The sequence below is a fragment of the Malaclemys terrapin genome, chromosome 6 (assembly GCF_027887155.1).
Source record: "Malaclemys terrapin pileata isolate rMalTer1 chromosome 6, rMalTer1.hap1, whole genome shotgun sequence".
Classification (NCBI taxonomy): domain Eukaryota; kingdom Metazoa; phylum Chordata; order Testudines; family Emydidae; genus Malaclemys; species Malaclemys terrapin.
The window spans coordinates 107,638,858-107,664,660 of NC_071510.1; the positions used below are offsets into that span (position 1 = coordinate 107,638,858).

At 41.7% G+C, this 25,803-nt stretch overlaps 1 long non-coding RNA gene across 4 annotated transcripts in view; it reads right to left on the reverse strand.

Annotated features, from left to right (window-relative positions):
* Positions 1–25,803, reverse strand: part of LOC128838840 (uncharacterized) — a 68,549-nt gene that overhangs the window by 34,086 nt on the left and 8,660 nt on the right. For 3 of the 4 annotated variants that reach the window (XR_008445284.1, XR_008445282.1, XR_008445283.1), the window contains 6 exons: positions 20,962–21,296; positions 18,910–19,017; positions 3,288–3,383; positions 2,167–2,274; positions 1,726–1,790; positions 1,375–1,466 (listed from right to left, as the gene is read on the reverse strand). This is a non-coding gene — a long non-coding RNA (uncharacterized LOC128838840). The remainder of the gene's footprint in view (positions 1–1,374; positions 1,467–1,725; positions 1,791–2,166; positions 2,275–3,287; positions 3,384–18,909; positions 19,018–20,961; positions 21,297–25,803) is intronic. The other variant, XR_008445285.1, reaches the window with a different exon arrangement.

Consider the following 25,803-nt stretch of genomic DNA (forward strand, 5'->3'; position numbering starts at 1 on the left):
TGGTCTGTGATGAGCTATAACTGACAAGGAGGATATGAGGGAGAAAATACCACCTACAAACTCACTAAGGAAAGAGAGAAAATGATGAGAACGAGTTTGCTTAGGTAGAAAGGACCATGGTATATTGCATATGAATGGTGAATCAGCCAGCCAGCTCTGGTCTACACTATGAACTTAAGTCACATAAGTACGTTGTTCAAGGGTATGGAAATCCACATTCTTTGTGCAAAGCAGTTACACTGACCTAACTCCCGGTGTAGATAGCGCTCTGTCAATGGGAGGGCATCTCCTACTGATATAGCTACCACCTCTCGGGTGGTGGAGTACCTACACCAATGGGAGAAGCTCTCCCATCTGCATAGGTAGCATCTTCACTAAGAGCTACAGCGGCACAGATGCACAGTTGCAGGACTTTAAGTGTAGACAAGCCCTCAGTAAAGTCTGAGGACGGAGAACCCAAGGCAGGAAGTAAGCCAAATTGAAGTATGATAGGTTGCATACAGGAGGAAGAGGTTGTACAAGCACTTAGGAAAATAAAAAGGAGAAAGCATCTACGCCAGGTGAAATACTGGTGGATGCGCTGAAGTCATTGGAAAGGGAAGGCATCAAGTATTTTACGTCTGTTTAATAATAGTCTTAAGAAAGAGAAAATGCTGGATGAATGGTGTAAAATCTCTGTGGTGCCCATTTCTAAACATAAAGGAAATATTACACTGTGTGCGCTAATTATCTCTCGATTAAGATGACATCATGTGCTTTGAAAATATGGGACAAAATTATTGAAAAGCCTGCATGGAAGAGTTGAAATTTGGAAGGGTCAGTATGGAATTATGCTGTGAAGAAGCACAACTGATGTTATATTTGTTCTATGAATCCTCATAGAGATCTTCAGAGAAAAGAGATGGCAACCAGGCATGGTCTTTGTGGACTTGGAGAATGGGTATGATTGTGTATCAAGAGAATTACTATGGTAGAGTTTGCAAGGGAGAGGTGTGCTGGAAGGATATGTCCCTCTTATTCAGGATATGTATGATGGAGTAACTACCTAAAGTCAAAACCAAATGGGACTATAACAGAGACTTTCCAATAAATGGCCTGCATCAGGGGTCAGCACGGAGCCCTTTTTGTTTGTGTTTGTCTTGGATGTGATAAGTGAGAATATACAAAGGGAGCCACCTTGGAATATGCTGATGATCTAGGGTGGAAGACTGTGAGGCCACTGTTCAAAGCTGGTTTGTAGAGTAATAACAGTTTTGAGCAGGCGGGCTTAGAGTGAATGTTGATAAGTCCAAGGCTACAACAACCGAGAAAGGAGGACCCACCACAAAGGATATTATAGGCAGAGAGCTTAGAAGAATGAAATAATTTAAATACCTGGGATCAGTGGTTGCTGATAATGGCGGCCTCCTGATTGATGTTCAGACCAAAGCTGCTTGGTGCACATGGCGGGAGTTGGCCCCAGTTCTCTGCAATAAAAAGATACTAATAAATTAAAAAGGTAGAGTATATAAAACTGTATTTTGATCCATCCTAATGTACAGAACAGAGACCTGGCGAGCCACACACACACACACACACACACAAAATAAATCAATATACACTCCACCCTGGAAATGAAGATGTTGAGATGGTCAAATGGTTAAACACTCCATTGTGGGAAACAAAATGAGGTTTGTGTCACAATGTAAGTACTGAGTAATCATAAATAACACCACCACCACTTACTGTAGACACATACTGCAGAACAGGGAATTCAATTCAGGTACTGTAGTAGTTTGATTCCTGTGAAACTGAGCAAAGAATTTATGAATAGATCTAGTCATTTAGAAAAAATAAAGTGAATCTCTTTAGTCATGAAATTAATTCAATTAGTTTGCCTGTATAGAGGTATGTGGTGATGCAATCAAAAAGCAGCGTCCCTTGTGTCCTATCTTTGTGGTCATTCTGAGCAAAAACCTTTTGAGGTTTTGCATTTCTACATGGAACCAGGGGTGAATTTAACCAGGGGTGAACTTAAAGGACTTACTGGTATGCAGTTTAAAGGACGTAAACCCACCCTTTCCATATTTTTAAGCTATTCTTTTGAGTAGCATATTTGACAACTTCCTCAGGGATTTCCTTCAAAGAGCAGGCCCACTTGGTTGGTAAAAGTCTGTTACAACATACCATGCACTCATCTGAGCAGAAAAAGGATTAGTGGGACTGTGAACAAGTCTCATTTAGGCAGAAGCTCTCTTCCTGACTACCACGGTTGGATGTCCTTTTTCATAAAATCTGATGAGAAAAAAAGAAATAATGTTCACATGACGACATTTTCCAGGATTATACAGCTGTGTTAAATCTATTTAATGGCAACTAAGATCTCTCTATAACTTTCACCAAAACCCAGCAAATACCATTCAACTGGAAAGATATTTTTACAGTGCTTTTACTTTAAGCCAGTGGTTTCAACTTTTTAGATGTGGGGTTAGGGGCTTTGAGCAAAAGTCATTTTTCTGCAGTGTTTTATGCCAAATATTGGATGTTTTGTTCCCTCTCTCACCCACCACCATTGACACTGTCTCTCTATATTACAACAATCAGAGAGATTGTTTCAAGGGAAGAGCTAGCTGTGCTTGCAATCCATAGTCAATGGTAATGTTAGAAAGCGATATACAATGACTAATGCTTCTTGAGTAAACATTTTTACTTCAGATGCAGAATGAGAATCCCAAGTCCTCTGCCACATGTTGTATTCCTGGTGACATTTCCATGTGTCTTTATTTTCAATCTGCTTAAATCAGAATATTTTTAGGTGGCAAATACAGTTTCAGTGAGATGCCTGACCCATCAGCCTGGCCACAAATATTAAAAAGCCAGAGTCAGCAATGAACACGTTGCAAGACCATGGCCGGTATTTCTTTGTGCCCAATATGGCATCAGCGCTCCCAGGAAACAGAATTCCACGCATGTTCAAGTAGATAGGTTGGGTGATTAAAATACCTGACTTACAAATACATGGGTAGAAATTTGTTGCCTCCTCGCTCAGAGACACTTGAAACTTTCCACACAAGTAACTCCCTCTCTTATATTCGGTATACTCCAGCAAGTTTTATTTTCAAGATGTTCCATTTGAAGGTAGGGAGACTGTTTCTATGGAGACAGGAAACAGGCTAAATTGTTTGCCTGTTCACTCTCAGGATTTTCTATAAAGACTATGCAATGGGGTGTCTTTTAAAGATGCATTGTATCTATACATTACATACATACATGAGTAGTATTAAACACACCACATAAATTACATTCACCTTCTGCTGCACCTGGGTAATCACCACTGTTACGTGATCCTCTCCCAGCAGTTGATTGACCTTTTGCTCCAGTAAACACGCCAACTGTAGTATTAACTAGAGCAACACATAATATTCTTATTAAAAGGCTTTTTATACATATATAAAAATGAAACAGAAAAACCTATAAAAAGCAAATACCTCATAATATATATTCAGTATCTCAGGCCTTAAGCACAGATAAGCCCACTTGTTGATATGGCTGGGATTCCCTCAGCACTGAATCTTATGGGCTGCCAGGCACACTAGTGTGTTCAAAAAACCTTCAGTACCAAATAACATTCATGATTTCCAACCCAGTTTTCCATAGCTCTCTCTCTCATCTATGACTGGCTAACCATGGCAATTCCCCCTTTAACAATAGTCAGGAATTGAAGAAATCCTGAAAAGTTTGGCAGGAAAAACACAGGACAGAGAAGAACATTGCAGACAAGTCATGCACACTGTTGGACTATGACCTTGGTTATTAAAAGTGAAAGACTCCGTAGTCAATTTACATGTCATTGGTAATGCATTCAGCTTTTTTTTTTTTTTTTTTTTTTTGCATTTTTCTCAGCTTGGACAATGAAAATCAAAGTCAGTTTCACTCTGAGGTTGTTATTGCTACAAGGTTTGAATTTAAAGACAGAAAAGGAGGATGTGTGTTTTTTAAAAAAACTATTTTCACTGGAAATGTTGAAAAGATGTGAATACTTTTTGTTTGTCTTATTATATTGTTCCATAAAAGCTTTGAGAGTTTTTAACCTTCCTTCAAATTTTAAATCTGGGTCTGAATTTACATCTGGGGCCAGTGCCCTGACAAGAGTAACTTGCTAGATGAAAATCCCAGTTATAAATACATGGAAAAATAGGGATTCACCCCCTTTGTGCTTCAAACCCTTGTGCTTCTACAGTATATGGGGGGGGGGGGTTGCAGAAAAGCACACAAAGATTTACTAAATCTATGTATAAAATAGAGACTCCCATCCTAATTGATAAGCCCCTTTTTTATTTTCCGTAAAATGGAGTCTCGATGGTCCATACAGGATCAGCAATACTAAAGATAAACACACTTTTCAACTGTTTTAGGCATAATGACTCAATAAGGTATGGGTAAAGCAGTCAGAAGAGCTGAAACCAGTTTAATTGTGCAAACACAGACTGTGAAAGCAGAATACAGAATTTAGACACACAGCTCCCATTAATTTCAATGGGAATTGTTCACCTGAATCACTTAGGCAGCTTCGAAAATCTCAGCCAAATTTTCAGCCCTACAGTAATGCATATCTGCACAAAAGGACAAGTAAGGAGGAGTCAGTGTGGCAGCTTGTTGGACACACCTGGGGACTGAAACGATGTCTGGAGTTAAATGCATAAACTGCTACAGCGTGAGCTAAAGATCCAAGTCTCTGTAGTCGGGGGCTGTAATAACTCATATCCGCTGTGGATTGGCACAAAGGCGGACTCTTAACACATTCACCAATGGTTTACATCAGCCACTGTGACTTTTAAGTGGAGGTAGTTGAGGGGATAAGGAACAGAACTAAACTTGATCTATATTATCTCCTTCAGGCATTTAAAATGATCAATAATAGCTCCGGCCTGGCGCAACCATTACAGTTGAAGTGTCAAGCCCCCATAGCCCTGTGCTGCAGCATGCTCAGGCATGCTCAGGGAATGCACAGTCTGGTTACATGTAGTCACTGTGAGAAGAGGGAGCATGCTCAGTCACTCCCAGAAAGGGGATGGGTTTGAAAAAGGTAGTGATTGAGGAGAGTTGGTGTGAACTATTTACATTTTCCAGACAAATGTTGTTTAGAAAAATATATAACAAATGTGATTTTTTTGGCATTTCGCTGCTTTTTTTTATACATAAGAATATTAAGGATATTTCCTAAATATAGTTATTAATATTTCCTTAAACATTATTGCATATGACTCAGTCCTACTCCCATTGAATTCAGTTAGTGCAAATAGCTGATAAATCCTCAAAATTCATTTTTAAAATCTACTGGGACTAGATGTTGGGATCTACAATGTATAGATTAACTGCATACTTAGGAGCTTCAATAAAAAGTGATACACACCAGAATCAAACACCAAAAATATACAGTACATTGATATACTTTGTGTTTAATAGCTTCCCTCTCCAAAGCAAATAATCTAGATGACCAACATGGCAGAATATAACTGGCCCAATACAATTTTGTGTTGACTATTTTATTTAACTACATAGAAGGTTGTGTAGAAATTGGCTCAGTGTATGGCAATTAATTCCCTGTTCCTCAGTTTTTCCCTTCAATTAGAGGCTAAATGCTCAAACGCTTTTTCATGCCATGTAGGCTGCCCTCCAGCAATGTGTTGCCAGATATTATGGCTGGAGGAAATATATTCAGATGTCCAAATTCTGCCCTTGGATTCCCTCTGAAGCACGAAGGACATTCAAGGGCAGAATTTGGCCATCTGTATATATTTCCATTAGCTATAATACTTGATGGCAGATTTCTGGACAAACACCTGTGTGGCACAAGAAGGTTCCAAACTGGAATCATTGCCCTTTCAGTGAGGGGGGGGCGAAAAACCAAGAGACGGGGAACTAAAGTAACCTTGCACTGACCTAGTTTCTATACAGCCTTTTATGCAGTTAAAAAAATTCAGCAGAAAATTGTGCAGGTCAGCTCTAATATACTGGTCACTGAGATGTTTTGCCTTTCAAAAGAGACTATTAAATGCAAAGCAGCAGAGATCTAGTCGTATCTGAATGCGGAAGGCAAATTTGATAGACCGTTACTATTATTTCCTGGTCATGTCCCTTTTATTCTTCTGAATTGTTGATTTATTTATTAAGTTTGTCTCACGCTGGGGCTGATTCTGTAAGGAGTTGAGCATCTGTTGTGAGATGATGAGCATCCTCCATCCCACTGGCATCAATAGGACTCGAAGGTGTTCAGCATGTCACAGGGATATGGTTCACAATGAGACTTGTGCAAATCACTGAAAAAAACCTCCGGTATTTCCTGCCTTGGACAAGCCACTTCTGCAATTCAGACTATTTTTTAATCTCACCTGTGTCTTTGAGACTAAGGCAAGGAAAACAGTTAAGAGGGGAAGGAGCCTTGAGTTATCTGATTATCTTACCTTCATTTCTGCATGTTATATTTATGACCATCGTATCTTATTTTTCTTTAAAAAACAAAAAACAAAAACAAAAAAAATCAGAAAAACATCATACCTACCACTCATGAAATGGAAATGAGCAAGACTCGGTTAGCCAGTGCATAAGGGAGGATGTGATCACAAACTACAAATGTTTGAAGGGCCCAAGTAAAATGGGTAAAATCCTGGACCCATCAAAGTCTGTGGAAGTTTTGCCATTGACTTCAATGGGCCAGGATGTAAGTATAATATATTTATGACACATAAAAGAGGCTTCAGACTCTAATTTTTAAAGATTTGTTTGCTGCTTTGCTTATTTTTACATTTAGAACTTTAGGCCATAAGTCTCTCAGAGCAAGTCTCCACTACAACGCTATATCGGCATAGCTGCACAGGTGCAGTCATGCGGCTGTAGCGCGTCTGGTGAGGACACACTGTCAACAAGAGTGCTCGCCTGTTGGCATAATTACTCCACCCCTGCGAGAGGTGGAAGCTATGTTGACAGGAGAATGTCTCCCGCCGACATAGCGCTGGGGTAGACATCGCTTATGTCAATGTAATTTACATCGCTTGGGTGGGGGGTCTTTTTCACACCCTTGAGTGACATAAGTTACATCCAGTTAAGCAGTAGTGTAGACCAGCCATAGGATGAGTAGACTAATAGTGAAAGGATGACATCCAAGAGCCAAGAAAGTAAAAGATAAGCAATTGGGAGGGGAATGAAAGTTCAGTCAGCACAAAATTCTAGAGTAGTTTTTGTAAATATTTAATCAACATAGATTCCTGCCTTCCAAAATGTTAATGAGACATTGAAGTTAAAGATTCTAAACCCTTCCAGTTACCCTGCAACATAGGAATTGCCATACAGGCTCAGACATCTAGTCCAATGTCCTGTCTGGCAGTGGCTGGCACCAAAGGCTTCAGAGGAAGGTGCAGTAGAAAGATCTGGGGTAATCTGCCCCCTATCCAAACCTCATCCTAATTCCTGATAGTTAATATATTGTCTTAAAATCTGAAACAATCTTTTCTCCCTTCCAATAATATTTTTGTTAGCATTAACTATTATTTCTCTGGATAATCTTTTTATACATAAATGTCCAATCAAGGTAGATACAAATAATGATTGAAATAAAAAATGATTTTTTAAATTTAAATCAGATTTATGTGTTGCTAGTTATTTACATCCCATTTTAATTTAAAAGAAACGATACAAAACATCCACTTTAGGAATTTAGTTCCCTAATTGTTAGTAGAATTTCAGATTTTACATGTTTAAAAAAAAAAAAAAAAAAGAAGAAGTTTCACAGTTCAAATGTTCATGTAATTTTCTGAAAAAAGGCAAGTTTTAGGGGCAGTAACATCCTTACTGTGAAACCACCACAAACTCAGACATAAAATTGATAAGCAAACAGCCTATGCTATATATGCAGCCAATACCACTTCCTGATATACTGAACTTCCACAAGACAAGAAAGTTGAAATGCTTCAACCAGGCTACACATGATCAGAATTTGTAGTCTGAAGTCAATGGAACTTATGCGCCTAAATCATGTAGGTGCTTTTAAAAATCTCGCCTTTTGGGATTAGAGGCCTAACTGACTCCTTTTTTCAAAAATTTTGGCCAGTATGTCCAAAAGTAACTCTGATGTATTGGAAGTCTAAATAGTGCACGCAACCTTTGGATCCAAATCGCAATGTGACACTAGATCACAGAAAAGAAAGTTGTGTTTTTAAATTCCATAATTTTCAGCATACACTAGTCCTTACAACTGTGATGAATAGAAATAAAGAGAAACATTTTTCCTTTCATAAATCATTCCCTTGTTAGCAATGAAAGGTAAATTTGGTTCAGGCAAAAGGTGTACCATTCAAGAATTGAAAGGCTCGGGGTCAGCAGACCACCAAAGAGGGCTTCCATTTGTTTAACATATGAAATCTGAGGCCAGGAGATAACATGTCATCTTGATCAGCCGAGTGTCATTTGCTGGGCATGCAAGGCCTGCATGAGAGTTTGTAGGTCCAATTAGTACTGCTTTAATGCATAGGAACTTCGCCTCTCAGGTGTCATGTTTCAGCTCAGAATGCTGAAAGGCAAGATAAACCTACTAACCTACCTGGGATGACTGTTAAATCAGCTTTCTATAGCTATCTTTGTTTGTGTATGTAGCTCTAAATATATTTTAAATATTGTCAAACAGGGAACACCATTTACTAGTTTTTGCCATTTTTCTGATCGCCTTCTTCGCACAAGAAATCTCAATGATTTCTATAGGGCCACTCACATAAGTAAAGCAAGCAGGGTAGCATGGATTATAAGCATAGCTAATAGCCAAAAAGAAGTCAGCACAAAGCTCTAAAGCACGTATATTTTGGTATAATATTAGAAAGGAGTTTTCCTATCTCAGCTACATTGCTTTTCAACAGATGCACATTTTCAACAAAAGATTTACATAATTTCATTGATGCTGCTTTATTGTAAAAACTTCACTGGAAAAAAATCTTCAGATTTTCAAACCTGCTTACAGTGCTTTGTTTGTTTACAGTCCCACTATTCGTCTATCGAGCATGCTGAAAAATTAACCTTGAAATGGTCTAAACAATGAACAGTTGTCTGAAAGGAAATTAAAGTTAAAGGCTTTTACCCTAGACGGTTAACATTTGCAGCATCTTGTCATTTTAGTCTCTAGCATCCAGGGCTGGCTCTGGCTTTTCGGCTGCCCCAAGCAAAAAAAAAAAAAAAACCACGGGGTGGCCAGAACGGCAAAGAAAAAAAAACCTGCGGCGCGGCCGGAGTGCAGGTGCAGGGGGATTGGCTGGGGGGGGGGGGGGAAGAGGGGAGGGAGCGGGCGGGAGAGAGAGAAGGGGCGGCCAGGGCTACAGCAGGGGCGCTGCCACGCGACCCCTCCCGCTGCGCCGTCTCCTGCCGCCTGCCACGAGGGTTCCGCTCCGGTCGGCGGGGAGGGAAGGAAGAGGACTGCGCTGCAGGGCGCTCTGGTTCTCCACGCTGCCGCCCCCTACAGGGCGGCCGGAGCGGAACAAGAACAAAAAAAACAAACAAGCAAACAAAAAAAAAGCAGTCGTGCCGCCCTAGGATTGGGAATGCCGCCTCGAACAATCTGCCGCCCCAAGCACCAGCTTGCTCAGCTGGTGCCTGGAGCCAGCCCTGCTAGCATCAGATTACAGGGGTGAAAAGATAAGCGAGAAGTGAAGCTTTTCCTCTTAGTTCAAGAGAAAACAATTGTTTTGTCTGAAAAAAAAAAAAGTCATCTCTTTTGTCCTCTTTTACACAGAAAGGAGGTTTCGAACACACTTTTCTAAATTTCAAAGCACATGCAGGCTGTCAACATTCTGATAGATTTTACTAAAGAAAAATGCTAATATTGTAGTATGCATGTAATTAATTGATGGACAATATGTTACTGTTATTGCTTCCAGAGCCAAAGCATAAAATAGTTCCAAGATTACGGTGCTACAGACTGAGGGCAATATTGCTCAGTCATAGCGACTATTTTTATAAGAGGGCTTTCTAGTGCAGCTATTGCCACCTAGTAGGCATTTGTTCTCTCCACAGGAGGAACTACAAAGGCCAAAGCATCAGTCCTTTGCTGCTAGCACCAGCTAACTACGTTAGAGGTCAGTGATGATATCCTTGGTGACACATTTCCCTCCTGCTATTGTCAAAGTGCCTATCTGTTTTAGTCATGTGACTGCAATAAAAGTCCCAGATGATAAATGTTTTATACAGTTGATGTAGATACAAAATACATGATGGCCGCCTATGCTACAAAGATTTTTTTTAAACCAGTCGGTGTTTGGAATAACGTTGTTATCCACTGGTGGAAGGGCCAGGCAAAAGCTGTATGGGTCTTCCCAAACAAATTTGAGAGCTTTTAAGAATTCAACCAGGACTAAAAGGAGTAAGCGGAAATTTATAATACATTTTTGAAGCCTCTTGATATTACTTAATTGTTTTGTCATACATAACAATGTCAGAGGTTTAAGATCCAATAGTTCATGATCTACTGGGTCTAGAAACAGAAGCTTTAATACCACATCTTGGATTTCTAAGAGCATAAAATTCCCACATCTAGCTCTAATGAGTGACAAGATATCAGATCTCAATCCAGTCACTGGACCTGGATTTTGAAGGAAAACCTGGCAGATTGTTTGTGGGGGTTGTTTGTTTTTTTTGTTGTTTTTTTTTCTTCTAGTGGCAGCTTTTTAAGCAGTTTAGAAACCTGGCATATTAGCAATAGTCCCAGCAGAGATTAATTAGCAAGCAGCATAGAGGCAAGATGGCCAAAAGGTGCTTTATCAATTAAGTTTATTACAGTCATGTCTGGTATGTGATGGTAATAAGTGTTTTTACCACTTATTTGGATGGCTTGTACAATCCATTCACCAATCCATGGTTTGTGAGCAATGAAATCACCCCAAACTCATGCCAATAAGAATTTGAAGCATCACAGATTCTGTTTATGCCACTTATTTGATAACATCCTGTCCTTTTTTATTCTTCCACTGTGGTACATTAGTTACTATGGAAATGTCAGAGTGCCCAGCACAACTTGATCCTAAACACAGGTTATTTGGAGAGACAAATTAGAAGACCCCGAACGATAGGTTATGCTAATCTTTTTTTCTTTACAAATAAGTAAAGAGAAATGGGTTTTAATTGCAACAGCCAGGCAATCCAAACATGAATACTGGAGTGTCGATCAAGGCTTTTGTCAGCAGCGTTTTTGGATGCAGTTCTTAAACTTCATCTATCCAGCATAATCAGGCATTTCCTTTATACAATTTTTGCAGTTCATTTAGCTAAAATGACATGCCCTTCTTCTAAATGTTACTTCAACAGAGGTCACCTTGGTTTTCAGCGTCTACAGTCTAGTTCTTAAAGATAAGCCCAGGCCAAACCCACAGATCTGAAAAGCCTCTGAAATTTTGTCCCAAATCCAAACTTCTCAACTGGCTCTTCTCACTAAACCAATCTGAGCCATCTACTAAGTCACCTTTGACACTTACTGCAGCACCCTCACATTTCCTTGGGCTGTCCCATTGAATATTTACTAAGACTGACCCTGCTTGGTTTCTGAGTGTGATACCAGCAGAGCCCATACGGTAGTTTTGTTTAATATAGATGTTAATGTCCTAGGTGACTGAGAGGCCTTAAAGCAAAGCTCTAAGATTCGATAGGATGGTAGATAACTGCGAGCTTTAATAACCATATCTGCACTACATTGATACATAGCCCAGCCCTTCCTAAAGGCCTGTCCCAGATTACATTGGGATGGATTAGTGGCAGGCACACTCTTTTGGTTGCTCTAAAATCCATGTCAGGAGTTTTAAGGCTCTCTCTCTTGAACATTACAAATAGGAACTAAACCAAAACCGCTTCATTTGTCATAGATCACCAGCCAGCCATCTGGGAGTGCCATGTAATGGTGTTCTGTCCTTACCAGCTATGTTTGAATTTGAAGTGCTGACTTAGTTAATGGGTGCTGTGTGCCATCTAGTCCCTCTAAATGCCATTTTTAGAGGGAAAAAAACCATTAAGATGGTTCTGTTCCTGTGACCTCACTCCACATTTCCCCACTTAATGCTATTCCCACTTACACTGTTAGTAAAGCAACATTTCTGTTGTTACTCAATACACTTTCATGGGCCCCAGTGTTCCATGGGGAGTTTTTTGCAGGGAAAGATCTACATTTTACAGCAGTGGTAGCAGTGAGGCCAGTGGAGAGGGGGAAGGGTCTCTTGCTGTGCAGGAACAAGCCAGCCAGAAAAGCCTTAAAAAGGAGAAGTCACGCAGAGCTGCCAAGTTCTGTGCAGCTTCATGTGTGTGACATTTTATTTAATGAATTAATTTGCATAGAGCCATAAACACCCTACCCTCAAGGACAGAGCAGCACAACACTTGCCAGCTGTGGCATCTGGGTTTGCTATGTTGGATATCAGAGACTAGCTGAGTGGGAGCTGTTGGGGGAAGCTTGGAATCGATGCTGGTGGCAAACTAGGCCTGGGTAGAGGGACTTACATATTATTATGTGTGTGTGTGTGTGTGTGTGTACACACACACTGGTTTTAACCTGGGACAGTCCCAGGTTGTTGTTTTTTTAATATGATGTCATGGTATATGGAGGTTACTGACCTGTAACACTGGTCTACAATTTTTGAGAAGTCGTCTGCTTCAGAGATAAAAATGTGCTATTTATTATGTATTTTGATGTGCTTTATATGATAATATTTCACCTGTCCTGTTTATGTAACACTTTAAAAATCAGCAAAATGGTTATATAAATAAAGTTTATTATGAAACAAAAGGCAAAAAACTATTATGTACATAGTTTAGTCGTATTCAGTGTCTACTCGGCGCTTCTTGGCTTGTCTCTTGTATTCATTAAATGGAGCATCTCTTGTCGCTGTCCAGCAATAGTCTGCAAGCATTGATGGGCTCCATTTGCCCTGATAGCGTTTCTCCATTGTTGCAATGTCCTGGTGAAATCGCTTGCCGTGCTCGTCGCTCACTGCTCCGCAGTTCGGTGGGAAAAAAACCTAGGTGAGAGTGCAAAAAAATGTATCTTTAGTGACATGTTGCAACCAAGGCTTTTGTATGCCTTGAGGAGGTTTTCCACCAACAACCTGTAGTTGTCTGCCTTGTTGTTTCCGAGAAAATTTATTGCCACTAACTGGAAGGCTTTCCATGCCGTCTTTTCCTTGCCATGCAGTGCATTGTCAAATGCATCATCTCGAAGTTCACGAATCTGAGGACCAACAAAGACACCTTCCTTTATCTTAGCTTCACTTAGCCTTGGAAATTTTCCACAGAGGTACTTGAAAGCTGCTTGTGTTTTGTCAATGGCCTTGACAAAGTTCTTCATCAGACCCAGCTTGATGTGTAAGGGTGGTAACAAAATCTTCCTTGATTCAACAAGTGGGGGATGCTGAACACTTTTCCTCCCAGGCTCCAATGACTGTCGGAGTGGCCAATCTTTCTTGATGTAGTGGGAATCTCTTGCACAACTATCCCATTCGCAGAGAAAACAGCAGTACTTTGTGTATCCAGTCTGCAGACCAAGCAAGACAGCAACAACCTTCAAATTGCCACAAAGCTGCCACTGATGTTGGTCATAGTTTATGCACCTCAAAAGTTGTTTCATGTTGTCATAGGTTTCCTTCATATGGACTGCATGACCAACTGGAATTGATGGCAAAACATTGCCATTATGCAGTAAAACAGCTTTAAGACTCGTCTTCGATGAATCAATGAACAGTCTCCACTCATATGGATCGTGAACAATGTTGAGGGCTGCCATCACACCATCCATGTTGTTGCAGGCTACAAGATCACCTTCCATGAAGAAGAATGGGACAAGATCCTTTTGACGGTCACGGAATATGGAAACCCTAACATCACCTGCCAGAAGATTCCACTGCTGTAGTCTGGAGCCCAACAGCTCTGCCTTACTTTTGGGTAGTTCCAAATCCCTGACAAGGTAATTCAGTTCACCTTGTCTTATGAGGTGTGGTTCAGAGGAGGAGGATGGGAGAAAATGTGGGTCCTGTGACATTGATGGTTCAGGACCAGAAGTTTCATCCTCTTCCTCGTCTGACTCAAGTGAGAATGATTCTGGTGCATCAGGAACCGGCAATCCTTCTCCATGGGGTACTGGGCGTACAGCTGATGGAATGTTTGGATAATGCACAGTCCACTTTTTCCTTCTTTGACACACCTTTCCCAACTGGAGGCACCATGCAGAAGTAACAATTGCTGGTATGATCTGTTGGCTCTCTCCAAATCATTGGCACTGCAAGAGGCATAGATTTCCTTTTCCTGTTCAACCACTGGCGAAGATTTGTTGCACAAGTGTTGCGGCATATGTGTGGGGCCCACCTCTTGTCCTGATCTCCAATTTTGCAGCCAAAATAAAGGTGATAGGCTTTCTTAACCATAGTGGTTATACTGCACTTTTGTGATGCAAAAGTCACTTCACCACAAACATAGCAGAAGTTATCTGCACTGTTCACACAAGCACAAGGCATCTCTGCTCACTTTGGCTAAACAGAAATGTGTCCCTTTGCAAAATCAAACACTAACAAATAAGAGAGCACGACACTGTATGATTTCTGGAGCTGATATAGGGCAATTTGTTCAGCAGAGTGATGTAAGCTTCGTTATGATTGCATCATCCATGACTTCTAGGAATAACATGATGCAATTCATATCATGTATGACGCGATACCAGCTTCAGATTGCATCATTCATCATTTTGCCTAAAAAGCAAGTACTGTCCAAACCCAGTCACAGATTTATTCATAGATCCAGTCAGAGATGTATTTTAGTCATTCTGGTTTAAATTGAGATCCCTTCCCTTTATAACTCACTTATCCTCCGCCATTCCCAAGTCCAGGGTTGTATATACTGACCCAACAGCATATCTTGAAAACTAGAGCCAATCAACAATTTTAAGCATCATTTTCTTTCTGTGACCCAGAATTAGTAAAGTTTGACTACATTTATTTCAGAAGCATTTTGGCTGTAGAGCAGTGTAATTGGAGGTTCTGCCAGATGTGTGTCCCCTAGCTGCATTCCACACATGGTTATGCATGTGCAACATGCAGCTGAGATGAGAGATTTCCAGCAAGTAATGTCCATTGGTCCAAGCCTGCACATTGTTCTCCTTGTGTTCCAAACAGAGGGGCATAAGGAGTGTTGCAGACCAACACCTCCCCAGTTCTTCTCTTACTGCAAATCAGAAGAATCCAAAGCAGAGAGGAAGGAGGGCAGGTAATGGAATACAGATAGAGACCACACATCTCAAAGAACCTCCACTTATAGGTCAGTAACCTCCCTTTCTCGTTTCAGTGCTGGTCCCTGTATGTATTCCACACAAGTTATTGATAAGCAGTATTTCAACAGCGGGGAAGAGAGGGGGGGTGAGAATGCAGTTATACTGCAGTCCCAGCAGTTGCATCTGCAGAAGCTTGAACTAATCATAATGTTTTGTGAATGTATGGCTGGAGCTCCAGATAGCTGCTTTACAGATGTCCAGTATAGGTACCCCTTGAAAAGCTACTGTTGAGGTTGCTTTCACCTCATCCAGGGGTGGAATACATCCCAATTGTTAACACAGAATGATGCAGCCAGAGATCCACTTAGAGAGAGAGTCTCTAAGCAAATAATGCCTGTCCTTGTGACCATACTGCTATAGTGATGAATAACCTTGATGATTCTCATCAATTTCATCCTTTGCAGGTAGAATACCAGAGCTTGTCTGACCTCCAGAGAGAGAAGTCTTTTCTCCTTATTGGAAGTGTGAGGTTTTGGGAAGAATACTGGTAAGTGGATAGGTTGATTCATGTGAAACTCAGAAATTGCCTTCAGGACAAAATTTCGGGTGAAGGAAACCTTGTCTTTATGAAAAAAAGTGTGCAAGGAAGATCAGCCATGAGTGCTCCCTGTTCACCCTTCTGGCCAACATGATGGCACTACACAGACAAGTTTCATGGAACGAGGGTTCACAGAATACGTGGCCAGTGATTCAAATGGTGATCTGGGAAGTACTGATAGTATATGGTTGATGTCCCATTGTGGGGCAGGTTTCACCACCAGTGGGAAGGTCCTTAATTGTAATTGTTGGGTGAGTAAAAATGGAGTGTCCTTCTATTGGAGGGTGGAAGGCATCAATTGCTGGTAGGATGGAAACCCCTGAAGTTTTTAGGGACAGGAGATAGTCTAATGTAGCAGGGACTTCTGGAGATGACTGATTACATTTCATCCAAGAAGAGAAACACCTCCATTTAACCAGACGGCATTTTCTGGACGAGGCTTTCCTTTTATGACTGAGAATAGACTGAATGTCTACTGAGCATGAATGTTCTAGATCTGATGCTCATCCAAATACCAGATGAAGGAAGACTGTGTTGGGATGTCTGATCTTACCATTCTCCTGAGTTAGTAGATCTGGGAAGGGTTAGATGCTGATGGGAGGATGGGCTGACATTTGCAGAAGGTCCAGCAACCATAATTGTCTGGGCCAGTGTCGTGCTGTGAGAATGACTTGAGCTTTGTCATATTGAATCTTCTGCAGAACTCGTGGTAACAGAAGGATGGGAAGAAAGGCATATCTGAGATGGTCTGTCCATGATAACAGAAAGGCAACACCCCTGGAGCCAGGGTCCAGAGCTGCCCTGGAGCAGCAGAGGGTGAACTTCTTGTTCATTTGCAATGTGAACAGATCCCAGGATGGGGTTCCCCACGATATGAAGATCTTGTTCAGGATGGAATTGTGCATCTCCCACTCATGGACTGTGGAGAAGTGCCTGTTGAGATTGTCCACTAGAGAATTCTGTGCACATGGCAGGTATGTAGCTGAGAGAATTGTGGGGTTTCTAATACACCAATTCCATCAATTCACTGCTTCTAAACACGGAGGAAGGGATTTCACTGCACCTTGTTTATGTGAAAGACAGTTGTCCTGTTGTCTGACATTATCTGGACATGATTGGATCAAGTAAGTGGAAGGAATGCATTGCAGGCTAGACAGACTGCTCTCCACTCTAGTAGGTTGATATGCATCCTGGCCTACTGAGAAGACCAAGTGCCTTGCATGGTGTGGTTGCCCAGATGGAATCCCTGTCCAGTCACGGATATGTCTGTGACAATAGTGGTTGTGATGAAAGGAACGTCCACATGTACATGTTCCAAGTTTGTCCACCAGGCAAGAGAAGCTGTGACTTTGGTGGGAATTATTGCTCTGGTGTTTATGGTCTGTCTGATGAGCAAATGGACCAGAGTCGGGCAACGTAGGCAAAGCCTGATGAACGGTGTTACATAAGTAAATGATGTAATGTCACCTAGTAAGGAAAGGCAGACCTTGACAGACATGGTCTGAAAGCGGTTGTCATATCAAATTGTTCGTGGTCTGGAATCTTTCCAATGGGAGGTAGGCCCATGCTGAGGTCAAATCTAGAGTTGCTCCTATGAAGTCTATTGTCCTTGCGGGAGTCAAAGTGGACCTCTCTTTGTTGACATAGATTTCCAAGACTTCCAAGAGATGGAGCCAGAACAGAGTCTCTGACTGGACCTCCTGACTGGAACAAGTCATTAGTACACAGTCACCCAGATACAGAAAGACTGTGTAGCCGTGACCGTTCATTTGGACTGCCACCACTGAGAAGAAGATCGTCCATGAAGACCCTGTCTACTGTTGCTAGCCCAAATGGGAGTACTCTCAACTGGTAGTGTTTTTGTTCTATCCGAAACCTGAGGAACCTTCTGTGTAAGATGAATGAATGTCCACATGAAAATTAGTGTCTTTCATGTCAAGAGCCACAAACCACATCCCCTCCTATATGGAGGGAATTGTTGATGCCAGTGTAACCATATAGAATTTTGATTTGCCAATAAAAATGTTTAATTGCCAAAAGGCCAAGAATGGTTCTCAGAAACTCTATGGAGTAGTGGCAGTGGAGGATTTCTAGTACCCACTTGTCTGTTGTGATTGCCCTCCAGTTGTGGGAAAAGAGGGTGAGTAGCCACCAAAAAGGCTGGGTGAGAGAGGTAGTAGTGAATGGCATCAATAGGGGTAGGTTGTTCTCAATCATCCCATCAGAAACAACCCCTGAATGGTGGATAGGGTTAAGTAGTTGCACTTGTGGTAGTAGCAGCAGTATAAGTAGGCCCCTGCACCCTCTGGCATTTCTGTGGTGGTTGGAATGAGCACTCATTGTAGAATGGTTGGGGAGATGGTCTTCACTTGTATGCTTTTTTAAAAAACGGTATTTTCTCAATGGGACCAGGGTGTAAGCGCCCAGGGAGCTGAGGGTCGTTCTAGAGTCTTGCAACAAGAGTAGAGACTCATCAGAAATTAGACTCATCGAAAGGCAAGTCCTGTATAGTATTTTGAACTTCTCTGGGGAACCCTGAGGAATGCAGCCAAGACTCATGCCTCATGACTGTTCTTGTGACTATCTTCTAAATGCAGTGTCAGCCGCATCCACTGTAGCTTGACGGGATGTTTTGGCCACTGGTTTGCCTTCCTCAATGAGGGTCTGGAATTGGGCCCTTCCTCTTGAGGCAGATAAGATCTTTGAGTAATTGTTGATATCCTATTTTGCTAGCAAAGCTTTGTAGTTAGTGTAATAAGCCTGAGAGGGGGTAATGAATCAGAGCAATAAGGAGAGGCAGAGGGAATCTAGAGGCCAAATTATGTTTTATCTCAATAGTTGGAATAAAGTCAAAATCAATTAAGTGGGGAATAACCACAAGTAAATCAGAGTTGGCTGTTTTAGCAGGAACTACTACGTAGGGTCACACTGTAAACTATTACTTTCATTTACTCTATTTTAACTACTATCTTAATTAAACTCACTTTATAGGTAACATTTATATTTATAAAACAGAATTTGGAATTAGCTAATACAATGCACTAAAATATGAACTCACCATTATATGTTCCCTTTTCATCCTCTGTAAGCCTCGAGTTTGGAGAAAAAGTTCTTAGGATGTTTAGTTATATCTTGAGCAATCTTTGTTTACTGTTTTGAGTTCCAGCTTAAATAAAAAACATGTACTCCTTAATGTGACGTGTTGGTTTCTTGACTGAACAATTATCCCTCCGTTACTTGTGGGCTTACAGTGCCTTTGGTCTCTGATAATTTCTCTATTCCTGTAACTTCACCTTGTATACCTTAAAATGCTATCCGGATGTTGTGTTTTACAGTCCTTACTATTTTCTCACTTTCACTACAGCTCACTTCCTCCTTATTTCTTAAGTCTGTTTCCCGTTAATTACAGTTTCGTTTATTACAGCTTATTTCTTTTACATTTCATTCTTACTTTACTTCTCAGTTTTCCAACAATGTTTTTCTAATCGTTTTTTAGATTTGACTTATTTTTCCTCTTGTTTAACTGTACTTGTCTTCCTTTAACTTTTCCTCTTTTCTCCTTATTCCACGGTCTTTCCTCTTTTGTGCCCTTGGCTATCCCTACTGTTCCTACTATCTCGACCTCTCCCATCCATCCTGAAAAGGACTTTCTCCCTTCAGTTCCGTTCCTGGCATCCCTCTGATGATGCAACTCAGCTACTGGGGTTCCTGTCCACTGGCTCCCCACTGATACATCCCTTCTTTTCTGATGCTGGACACTGCCTCGCTCACTACTGGACTCTCTCCCTCCCTCTCACAATGCTGGGCAGTCTCCCGCCAGACTCCACTAGCTATTTCTGCTGCTGCATGTTTGGCCTGCTTGCAGCAGTGCTTGTGTGGGTGTGGAAGACTGCTGCCTGCTCACCCCACTGTTTGGTGGGGGGGGGTTACTTTTTCCCCTCTAAAGCCACCCCAGGTTCAATCTCACCCCACTTCAAGGATTCGGGGCAGTTTGAGTTCACGATACGCTGCCCCACCAGCCATTTCAGGCTTCCCTTAAAAAAACCAAACACAACATTTTAAACATCACGATGCTGCTCCAGAGCAGCCATCTTTCACTTGCTCCCATTGCGTTTTGACTCCACAGCCTCCAATACAGGCATTATATTAGCCAAATAGAGTTGAAGACTTGTAGAAGAAAACATCTTCCCCCCTAGAAGGTCAAGTCACTCAGAGCCCTTTTCCACCTGTGTAGCCTTGGGATACTGTAATCTAGACCCTTCGGGGTATGTCTATACTTCAATAGAACACCCTTGGCTGGCCCATGTCAGCTGACACGGGCTCACGCTGCAGGGTTATAAAATTGCAGGGTAGACATTTGGGCTCGGGCTGGAGCCAGGGCTCTGGGACCCTTCCCCATCACAGGGTCCCAGAGCCCAGGCTCCAGTCTGAGCCTCAATGTCTACACTGCAATTTTATATCCCTACAGCCCAAGCCCACACAAGCCCAGGTCAGCTGACATGGGCCATCCACACATGTTGTACTGAAGTGTAGATGGATCCTCAGTGGCTGCTTGCACCATCAGGGAGCTGGGTTGGAATGGGCACTCCACTCCTTTGGCTGGTACAAAATAGTGCCCCTCAGCCCTTTGCAGTGTAGTGGGCTCAGGAGGTCAGAGTATACTAGCCTACACTAGCTGGTTCCATGATGGCCTCATTTATTGGGAGGGCCACTTTACTGGGACCAGAAGGTTGTAACATGTCAAAGAGTTGATGGAGGATATCCTGGACATTCTGTAGTGGAATCTGGAGGTAATTTGATGCTCTCTGCAGTAGCTTCTGATATAGCCTGTGGTCGAGATGACAAAGATGGGGCAATTGCCTTACCTGGTAAGCAGATGAAACATTCATAGATAGCTGCAGATCTGGTTTGGTCACTTCTCCCTCATACTCTGATGGAGCTGGTAAGTATCACGTGAGAGAGGTACAGTGGGGCTTATGGATGGAACTAGGATATCATGAACCCCATTAGGGCCAATATAAATGGTTGACCTGTTGACTGTCCCTTAGGTAGTCATATCTAGGTGGAGAATTGACCCTGGATTTTTGAGTCGCTGTCCCAATTCACCTACCTGCCTGGGGGTGAAGCAATGTCTGGAGCCTCCAACTCCTCCAAGGAGAAGGCTAGTTCCTGCTTGACCGGTGGAGCAATTAGTTCCGGAAGGGTAAAAGCTCCTGCCTATGGACTGAGGAGTGGAACACTCCCATCTCCTTGAGGAAGTTTCCTCCTCTGGTGTCACAATGACTCTCAGGAGGTCGGACCCAAGAGGAGACCAAGGATGAGGAAGGGTGAAGATATCTTCCGGGGAGTTGTAATTTTCAGTTCATTCTGGGAGTCTGGGGCATTTTGGTATTCAGGACCAATGGATCCAGTGCCTCCATTGTCATCGTGGATAGCAAATTGTTTCTAGAAAACAAAGAAACAACAGCTCTCTGAATTAAATGAGATAATTAAATGCAACTTTTTATTTTTACTCATCTGGCACTGAAAGTAAATGCTTGGAAAAGAAAAGAAAATAAATTGGCAGCAAAGATTTAGTGAAAGTAAACTATGGGAAACAGATTTGTGGAGGAACTGAAAAAAACTGAAAAAACAGTGGGCATGACTTGGACAGACACGGAAATAAGACAAACGAGAAGCAAGTTCATCCCAATTAAAAATTATGATTGCCATTCATGTTTTTTGCTATCACCTTCAAACTACTTTTAGTTGGTAACATACTCCTAGTTCTTTTACCAACTCAGATAATTTAAGAAATACATAAAAATTTGATCTGTGTTCAGTTTGCAGTTTTATGTAAACATTTGCTGATCCTTGTTATACATATCACAATAGCACTTAGTAGTCCCATATAAATGAGATCAGGGCTCCATTATGATTGGTACTACACATATAAGTATACATAGTAAGAGATGTGCATCTTTCACACCAAGATCTGCAACCAGACCCTGAAAGTGCATCCCAGGAGTTGGTCTGTGGAAGTTAAAATACAATACATGATGTTAATGTTACATTAGAGTTCCAGTTCTAAATGCTTTAGAGAGAAAATGGGAAAGCAAGACTTCCCATTTTAACTCTCTCTCAGCTACACTGTGATATACGACACACTTTATATTCCTCTTTCACTTTTAAATGGTGTTCATTAATATATTCCTGTTGATGTTAAATATAGACATAATATATACAGGAAGTGCAAAGGCATACAAGTTTGTAATAGCCTACTTCTGAGTATTTAAATACGTAAGTTTAACATGATATTCAAATACATTTAAAAAAATAATGATTGCTTGACAGCATGGCAATACAGCAAAAAGCTAATTAGTAGCATGGAGACCATCAGAACTCAGTTCCTGGGAATGTAAAATGTACAGACCCAGCCTACTTTATTTTCTACCAGCTACTGAAATGCCACAGCAGTACTGAAGAATTCAGTGCACTTTAGGCTCCATTGTGTCAGCCTTCAAAAACAATTAAATTTGAGTATCAGGGAGTAGCCGTGTTAGTCTGTATCTACAAAAACAACAAGGAGTCTGGTGGCACCTTAAAGACTAACAGATTTATTTGGGCATAAGCTTTCGTGAGTAAAAACCTCACTTCTTCAGATGCATCCGAAGAAGTGAGGTTTTTACTCACGAAAGCTTATGCCCAAATAAATCTGTTAGTCTTTAAGGTGCCACCAGACTCCTTGTTGTTTTAATTAAATTTGACAAAGTCATGCCAATTTCATATCTACTGGGACTAGTTTTCATTCTATTTACTTCTATGCTGGAAAACTAGTAACTATATATAACAACTATACTGGTATAATCTCACCAAATACTGTCATTAGCTTTACAATGCAGAAGTAGAACACATAAAAGAGAGAGAGAAGAGGACCAAAGAAGTGAAATAGCTAAGCCTATAAAAATAAATAAATAAATAAATAAAAAACCCCACACACATAAAATGGCACCATAACAGTATAATATATACAGTGGTTCTCAAACTATTCTACTGGTGACCCTTTCACATAGCAAGCCTCTGAGTGCAACCCCCCTTATAAATTAAACACTTGTTTATATATTTAACACCATTATAAATGCTGGAGGCAAAGCCGGGTGGAGGCTGACTGCTCGCGACCCCCCATGTAATAACCTCGCGACCCCCTGAGGGGTCCAGACCCTCAGTTAGGGTGACCAGACAGCAAATGTGAAAAATCGGGACAGAGGTTCGGGGGTAATAGGAGCCTGTATAAGAAAAAGACCCAAAAATCGGGACTGTCCCTATAAAAATCAGGACATCTGGTCACCCTACCCCCAGTTTGAGAACCCCTGAGATAGAATGTATAGGAACAGACATTAACTGGACAAAAGGCTTAGCAGAAAAGGAAAATAAAGCCAGATGGTAAGGTCTTTTCCTTGGGGAATAATTTTTATAACAAAAAAAAAAAAAAAAGTAAACATAACTAAAAAAGGAAAAACAAGTGATTTGCCAGTCTGGGGTTGAGGTACCTTCCAACCCTCCGCCCCCTCTCCTTGCTTACAATCAGCATATAGTGTTACTCTGGAAGACTAGCAGGAAGCTGCATTGATGTTAGCCCCTCATCCAATGGGGGTTCGGTGACACATCCCTGCTGTAGTTTGATGAAGGGGCGGGAGGGAATGGCCACTCTATAATTGTTTCTGTTGTGCCATGATGCACCCAGTTTGATTTTCTTTCCCCCACCCCCAACAGCTTAGCCTTTTTTTTTTTAAACAGATAGAAAAAAGGATAAAGACTTTTAAGATCACAATAAAATATTGTGAAGCATTTATTCTTCCCACTGGTGTAAAAGTGCTAGTCACATGGGAATGAGAGAGTGCTAGAGTGGAGGAGGGGTGGAAATCAGAATTTCTGACCCACAGAAAATTCCCATATTTCAATATTTGTTTTGTCTCAAATCAGAACAAAAAGTCAAAATATTGATAGTTTTCACATAACACAAGTTCTAAAACATTTTGATCCAGAAATGGCAATGCAAATTTAATCAAGGGGTGCCACTTTCTGCCCTAGACACTGCATGGTCAAGGTCCAAACATATACCATCCAGCTGGTGCTTTCGACTGCAGTGGCAACTGTGTTCCCCTTGCTACCTCAGTTAACCTATGCTGGATACAGCTGGGTTTTCAGTTCTGTCAGCAAATTCAAAATAAATGAAATCAGAAAAAAATATTCAGTTCAGTTACAAAACTGTTCAGAACTTGTCAGCAAAATCTTGTTCAGGCCAGCAAATATTGCAACATGTAGCCTTTAGCCCAATGGTTAGGGTATCTGCCTAGGCTAGAGGAGAGACAGGTTTGAATCCACACTCTACAGCAGTGACTTGAATTCAAGATCTTCTCCCTGGCAGATTCAGGAGGGATTTGAATCCACATCTCCTACCTCCCAGTGAATGCCTTAATCACCAGGCTAAAGAATTGTTCTCTCTCTTTCTCTGGCCTAGTGAATATTTGTGTATCCATACAAAATGGAACAGTTTCAACAGGAGGAATTGAGAAAGCTTCCCCTATGCCAGAATAGCCTATAATATGGTGGTTAGCAGGGCCGGCTCCAGGGTTTTGGCCGCCCCAAGCAGCCAAAAAAAAAAAAAAAAAAAAAAGCCGCGATCGCAATCTGCAGCGGCAATTTGGCAGGAGGTCCTTTGCTCCCAGCAGGAGTGATGGACCGTCCGCCGAATTGCCGCCGAATACCTGGACGTGCCGCCCCTCTCCGGAGCGGCCGCCCCAAGCTGGTGCCTGGAGCCGGCCCTGGTGGTTAGGATGCTCACCTAGCCAGCATGAGAGGTCAGTTCAAATGACTGCTCTTAAGTGAGGGTTCAAACCCAGGCATCTTACATCCCAGGCAAGTACCCTAACCACTGGGCTAAAGGTAATAAAGGAATGGATGAATATAATATAATATAATATAATGGGGGGAGGGATAGCTCAGTGGTTTGAGCATTGGCCTGCTAAACCCAGGGTTGTGAGTTCAATCCTTGAGGGGGCCACTTGGGAATCTGGGGCAAAATCAGTACTTGGTCCTGCTAGTGAAGGCAGGGGGCTGGACTTGATGACCTTTCAAGGTCCCTTCCAGTTCTAGGAGATGGGATATCTCCATTATTTTTTTTTTTTTTTTTTTTTTTTTTTTTTTTTTTACATGGTTTGCTAGCCTCCAAAAGACATTTTCCAGCCAAAACTAAACTAATTAGGTTGAATTCACGAATAGTTTCAGGTTGGCTGGAACTGTATTTTTCAGCAAATAAACTATTTGTCCAAAAAATTTCACCCACTTAAGTGCTGGATGCCACCTGTCCAGCTGTGACAAATAACCATCAGTACTACAGTGCTCCCTCCTTAGCCAGCCCTCCTTGCACGTGCTGAGGAAGGCAAAAAACCCATACTAGTAGCCACCAATTTGCCATGTGTAAAGAGGCCTTCAAGGTGCCAAAACCCAAAAGCAAGAAATCTAGCAGTAAGAAATAAACAAGACAAACCCAAGGGAAGGGCAGGTGGGGGCAAAGGAAACAGGTGAAAATGATAGTTTATGTCCAGGAAGAAACAAATAAGCTACCCTCCTTGTGGGGTTGGGATACAATGAGGTATCTTTGTGGCTTATGAATGGCCCAATCAGGTCATGGGGGTGAGATGCAAGGGTCCCAGAGCCCTGTCCAAGCCTGGCCCATGACTGAGGTTGCCAGAGGGGTTGAGGGGCTATCCCCACTACTCCCCATGCTGGCCTAGACCCAAGGGTATTTTTCAACTCTCAGTTCAGACAAATCCTCAACGCCTCATAAGTGAGGAGAAGGAGGCTGCATCCTGACTTCTGTGTGTCAGACCCCTATTACAACTATTAACTTCTAGGTTGCTCTTCTGCATGATTCTGTCTCCAGCGAAGTTAAACAGGTGTACACTAAATA